Consider the following 6,000-nt stretch of genomic DNA (forward strand, 5'->3'; position numbering starts at 1 on the left):
TGGTGCCCTCTATGATGTTTCTAATGCCTTACGCCTCTTGCACATGACCGTTGTGCCACTCGGGCAGTTTTTGACAACATCCGAGTGGCACCCGGTAGTCTTCACATACCCATTCACTTTATCAGGTCCATGAAAAATGGTCCAAGTCTTCCATTCGACTAAAGATAGAACACGTCCTATCTTTCCTCGGATCACTGACAGGACTTAGACGGCACACACGGCCGTGTGCATGAGGCGTTAGGCCTAGTTTCCATAACCATGTATAAAATCGTCCGTTTCGCATCCCAAGAAACCATCGTTTTTCATCGTATGGAGTACATATCAAGTCTGTATGAGTTTTATGTGTCTGTATTTGACTTCCACATGTCATCCATTTTTTTCTGCATCGCTTAGCAACAGATCCGTGAAATACGGATGTATATGGATGGTGTTCGTATGCGGTCTGTTCTTTTTGTGCCCCATTGATTTGGCGAATTTCCCCGGCAAATTAGTCTCCAACGGTGTATGATGCAACTTTTTCCACGCTTCCGTGTGGAAAAATGTGTGTGTGAATTGGGCCATTGGGTAGTGCGAGTCTGGGATAGAACACGGACAGACAATATTACTGGGTAAATTAAGCCTTAAAGGGAACCTGTCACCAGCATTTTAGCTATAAAGCCAGCAATACCTGGTGAAAGTGGGTGAAAAATCATTGTCATCTAAGCCATAAATATGTTCTAAGTAAGCTCTGTAACTTTAGTATTCCGTTTTTCAGTGGTCCCACGCCGTATGCAAATGAGCAGAAAAGAGTCAAATCTTCATCTGAAAAGAGTCAGGTTTTCATTCCTCCAGCATCTCAGAGTGGACTCCACTTCCTTCTTTTTGATTGACAGCTCATTAGCCAGTCAGGATCGGACAGGTGGTGGCAGTGGGCGTGGTTAAGAAGCTGCATCCCAGAGGGAAAAATAATTACCATAAAAGGCGGGAAAAGTTTAAACGACGATATTTACTGGCAGAGGAGGACTTCAGGAAAGAAGAGAACAGGAACGAACTCTGGACAGCTGCGGCCATTGAGGGGTCAGGCGAGTTTAACAGGTAAGATGTTGATGACAGGATCCCTTTAAGGCTGGATTCACACGCACAGCGGTTTGCTGTGATTGTGTTTTTTCTCGTGGCGTTTTCGGCAGCATTTTTAGTGCGACCAGATGTTACATTAAAGTCTATACTAAAACATAAAATGTACTACACACAACTGTGTATTGTTTTGTGGTGTTTTTGAGGTCATTTTGTGGTCAGTGCCGGTTTTTTCCCAACGCAGCCTGCTCTAGTTACGGGGTCTTTTTCAGGCGTTTATCCCATGGGCTTCTCTATAGGACTTCAAAAACACCAGAAAAAACGGAACATGTACAAAATGACACCAAATGAAAATCGCCACTAAAAACACTTTACATTTTAATAACTAGCGTTTTAGATGCAGATTAAATTGACATTAAACTTCTATGGGTGAAGGCGTCTGGAAAGGGATTTTGGGTTTTCCAGCATTACAGGCTTCCATATATAACACGTGTATTTGAAACGGAGAACCTTGATAGGTATGAAATCTTAGTCTGGAGGGGGGGGCACGTTGGTAGCGTAGGTAATGCAGAAGAACGCTTTATTTAATAATTTTTTTTTTCAAAAGGAAACAAGATCATGAGAAAAACGTAACTGAACCCTGTGGACCCTGGGTAAAAAAAAAAAAAGCGTATGTGAGGGAGGCAGAGACGACAAAACAACTGGAAAATATTATTAATAGTCCAGCTTTATTCTAATTTACTGGCCGGTCTGGAAAACATTAGGAAACGTAATAATAGAGGGCAGAAGAGCCGTCCATGGTTGAAATAACACGTTAATAGTAGTGGCAGCGGGCACACGTGCCAGGTTTACTAAGGGCCCTTCTCTCAGGATGCGAATATTTGCCACTGTATGAAAGTACTCGCTAACACAATTCACAAGTTGCTAATGTTTAAGCCACAAAGCTCAGACGTCAGTAAATACATTGCTCAAGGTGCCACATTGCTTCTTTGCTGAGTCAATCACAAGTTACCCATATATAATAAACATCTGCACACTACCAGCAATATACCATGGCATGCCAAACAGTTTGTGATACTACCAGTTTCATAAGATATTGGGTGCTGGATTCTCATCTATCAGCAGTATTGCTTTATAAGAGGCATCCAGCTCCAGTATCAGCAGCATTAGTGTATACCCTGGCACACACTATGTACCAGTCCCAGCAAAGGAGGCATCCAGCTCCAGTATTACTAGTGTATACCCTGGCACACACTATGTACCAGTCCCAGCATAGGAGGCATCCAGCTCCAGTATCAGCAGCATTAGTGTATACCCTGGCACACACTATGTACCAGTCCCAGCAACGGAGGCATCCAGCTCCAGTATTACTAGTGTATACCCTGGCACACACTACGTACCAGTCCCAGCAAAGGAGGCATCCAGCTCCAGTATCAGCAGCATTAGTGTATACCCTGGCACACACTATGTACCAGTCCCAGCATAGGAGGCATCCAGCTCCAGTATCAGCAGCATTAGTGTATACCCTGGCACACACTATGTACCAGTCCCAGCAAAGGAGGCATCCAGCTCCAGTATTACTAGTGTATACCCTGGCACACACTACGTACCAGTCCCAGCAAAGGAGGCATCCAGCTCCAGTATTACTAGTGTATACCCTGGCACACACTATGTACCAGTCCCAGCAAAGGAGGCATCCAGCTCCAGTATTACTAGTGTATACCCTGGCACACACTATGTACCAGTCCTTACATAAGAGGCATCCAGCTCCAGTATCAGCAGCATTAGTGTATACCCTGGCACACACTATGTACCAGTCCCAGCAAAGGAGGCATCCAGCTGCAGTATTAGTAGAGTATACCCTGGCACACACTATGTACCAGTCCCAGCATAGCAGGCATCCTGTCCAGTATTAGTAGTGTATACCCTGGCACACACTATGTACCAGTCTCTGCATAGAAGGCACCATAGTCAGTATCAGTAGAGTATACCCTGGCACACACTATGTACCAGTCCCAGCATAGAAGGCATCCTGTCCAGTGTCAGTAGTGTATACCCTGGCACACACTGTGTACCAGTCTCTACATAGAAGGCACCATAGTCAGTATCAGTAGAGTATACTCTGGCACACACTATGTACCAGTCCCAGCATAGAAGGCATCCTGTCCTGTGTCAGTAGTATACCCTGGCACACACTATGTATGAGGCATCGAGCTACAGTGTGAGGAGAGAGGCCCCTAATACTGAGCCCCGCAGCATCACAGCCTCCCCCGGAGCAGCTCCCCCACATCATCCCTCTCATGAACCCTAGTATAGAAGTGGTAGTAGAGCGCTGTACTCACACTTCGCTCCTTTGTTGCAGAGCAGGACGCAGTGAGACAATCTCCCGGTGAGGTTTCCTCCCAGCCCTATACAATCAGGACCAGGCTGTGCTCCGGCCGCACTCCATGTAAACAGCTCCTGGATTGGCTCCCGTCAGCCGGGAGAAGTGATTGGACCACTCACACAGGACTGGGAGAGGCCACATCCATCCCTCTCACTGCTCGTCCTCTGTCATCCTGAGCGGCAGGCAGCTGACATACACAGGGAAACAATAGTGTAACTTCTCCGTCCTCTCCCTCCCCCTACCTCCTCATAATACATCTGTACACCCCAGCTATAGAGGGGGAGGGAGGGGGCTACACAACATCCTCTTCTACTATATGTATATATAATCCATACTGTATGCTGGGGCTATAGAGTATATATAATCCATACTGTATGCAGGGGCTATAGAGTATATATAATCCATACTGTATGCAGGGGCTATAGAGTATATATAATCCATACTGTATGCAGGGGCTATAGAGTATATATAATCCATACTGTATGCAGGGGCTATAGAGTATATATAATCCATACTGTATGCAGGGGCTATAGAGTATATATAATCCATACTTTATGCAGGGGCTATAGAGTATATATAATCCATACTGTATGCAGGGGCTATATTTCTATAACACATACTGTATGCAAGGGCTGTAAAGTGTATATATAATCCATACTGTATGCAGGGGCTATAGAGTATATATAATCCATACTGTATTCAGGGGCTGTAAAATATATATGTAATCCATACTGTATTCAACGGCTATATATATATATATATATATATATATATATATATATATATATACATACACACATGGGCTATATTTATATATCACATACTGTTTGCAGGGGCTATTATGTGTATATATTATCCAGACTGTATGTAGGGGCTATAGGTTATATGTATAATCTATACTGCATCCAGGGACTATAGAGTACATCTATATATAATATATAGTGTATGCAGGGGCTGCAGAGTATAAATAATCCATACTGTATAAAAGGTCTGTAGTTATATAATTCATACTGCAAGCAGGGGCTATAGATTATAAATAATCCATACTGTATGCTGGGGCTATAGATTATAAATAATCCATACTGTATGCTGGGGCTATAGATTATAAATAATACATACTGCATGCAGGGGCTATAGATTATAAATAATCCATACTGCAAGCAGGGGCTATAGATTATAAATAATCCATACTGTATGCTGGGGCTATAGATTATAAATAATACATACTGCATGCGGGGGCTATAGATTATAAATAATCCATACTGCATGCAGGGGCTATAGATTATAAATAATCCATACTGCATGCGGGGGCTATAGATTATAAATAATCCATACTGCATGCGGGGGCTATAGATTATAAATAATCCATACTGCATGCGGGGGCTATAGATTATAAATAATCCATACTGCATGCAGGGGCTATAGATTATAAATAATCCATACTGCATGCAGGGGCTATAGATTATAAATAATCCATACTGCATGCAGGGGCTATAGATTATAAATAATCCATACTGCATGCAGGGGCTATAGATTATAAATAATCCATACTGCATGCTGGGGCTATAGATTATAAATAATCCATACTGCATGCAGGGGCTATAGATTATAAATAATCCATACTGCATGCTGGGGCTATAGATTATAAATAATCCATACTGCATGCTGGGGCTATAGATTATAAATAATCCATACTGCATGCAGGGGCTATACAGTATACAGAACTGTTCAAAAGTTTTAGTTAGTTGTGGAAAAAGTCAGAATGATTTAAAAAATAGAAGTGTTAATAGTTGTTTTTTTTTTTATCAATTAACAAAACAAAGTGAATGAACAGAAGAGACGTCTAAATCAAAATAATATTTGACGTGACGCCTTTTTGCGTTCAAACCCGCATCAATTCTTCTAAGTACATTTGTACACAGTATTTTTTTAAAGAACTCGGCAGGGAGGTTGTTCCAAACATCTTGGAAAAATAACCAGAAATCTTCCTCACATCCTTCTGTCTCTTCATGTAATCCCAGACAGACTCGATGTTGAGTTCAGGGATCTGTGGGGGCCATATCATCACTTCCAGGGCTAATTGTTCTTCTTTACGCTGAAGATAGTTCTTAATGACATTGGCTGTAGATTTGGGGTTGCTGTCCTGCTGCAGAATAAATTTGGAGCCGATCAGACGCCTCCCTGATGGTATTGTATGATGGATAAATAAGTATCTGCCTGTATTTCTCAGCATTGAGAACACAATTAATCCTGGCCAAATCCCCAACTTCATTTGCTGAATTGCAGCCCCAAACTTGCAAGGAACCTCCACCATGCTTCAGTGTTGCCTGTGAATACTCATTATTGTAACGCTCTCCAGCCCTTTGGCGAAACTACTGTCTTCTGTTACAGCCAAATATTTACAATTTTGACTCATCAGTCCAGAGAACCTACAGATATTTTAGTTGAGTTGCTTGGACTTGTTTCCACCTTGAAGGTATGGCTTTTTGGCCGCAATTCTTCCGACCACTGCATCTACGGTCCTCAACGTTGCCAGTTTCTTTGTTCTTCTTCAAAAGAGC

The 6,000-nt window shown here is 42.5% G+C and overlaps 1 protein-coding gene across 1 annotated transcript in view; it reads right to left on the reverse strand.

The window, feature by feature from the left end:
• Positions 1-3,495, reverse strand: part of CTTNBP2NL (CTTNBP2 N-terminal like) — a 75,480-nt gene extending 71,985 nt beyond the window's left edge. Inside the window, exon 1 of the mRNA XM_075853871.1 lies at positions 3,396-3,495. The gene's annotated coding sequence lies outside the window, so the exon portion shown is untranslated. The remainder of the gene's footprint in view (positions 1-3,395) is intronic.
• Between the last annotated feature and the right edge of the window lie 2,505 nt (positions 3,496-6,000).

This window comes from Rhinoderma darwinii, chromosome 2, assembly GCF_050947455.1.
Source record: "Rhinoderma darwinii isolate aRhiDar2 chromosome 2, aRhiDar2.hap1, whole genome shotgun sequence".
Classification (NCBI taxonomy): domain Eukaryota; kingdom Metazoa; phylum Chordata; class Amphibia; order Anura; family Rhinodermatidae; genus Rhinoderma; species Rhinoderma darwinii.